This window comes from Myotis brandtii, unplaced genomic scaffold (genome assembly GCF_000412655.1).
Source record: "Myotis brandtii unplaced genomic scaffold, ASM41265v1 scaffold2835, whole genome shotgun sequence".
Lineage (NCBI taxonomy): Eukaryota > Metazoa > Chordata > Mammalia > Chiroptera > Vespertilionidae > Myotis > Myotis brandtii.
The window spans coordinates 15165-15875 of NW_005360825.1; positions in this window are offsets into that span (position 1 = coordinate 15165).

Here is a 711-nt window from a genome sequence, read left to right on the forward strand (position 1 = left end):
AGTTTATTTTTTAACTTTTCTTCTTATACACTCATTCTCTTTCTACCTCCTCTATACTGAATTGTGGTTATTTCTCCATCTATTCAATTCCTTGACCTTACCTTCTGGAAATAAATTCTGCTTCCTCAGATTCATCTGGGTATTTGTTTTTTGAGGGTTTGTAGTTTACATATTTTGGATTAGTTGTTGTGTGTAGTTTGCATTCATCTCTGGGTGTTTGTTATTAAATTTTTTGGATTATTTGTTGTTTTATTGGAGTTTTCTCCCCACATACATATATTTTCCCTTCTTCTTTTTTCTACTTTTTCTTTTCTCTCTTAAAATTTTTCCTCGCCTAATTTCTCCTACCCTGTTCCAAGTCCATACACTCTTCTCTCTTCCCTTTCTTCACTATCCAAGTTTTCTTTTACTTCCCTTTTTTTTGTTTTGTTTTCATTACTTGCCTTTTTCTTTCTTTCTGTCTTGTTAATGTTTGATTGTTGATTAGTTTGGTTTTTATTGCTTGTTTTTTTTGTTGTTTGTTTATTTTTGTTGTTGTTTTTGCTTCTGTTATTCCTTTCCTTGATTGTTCTCTTCTTCCACTAATAGCTTAAACAATTCCAATCACAAACTCAGGCCTAGCTACTCTCTATTCTTCTTTTCCAATAGTAAATGAACACATAGATAGATAGATTAAAGAAGGAGAAAAGTTATATATATATATTTTTTTCT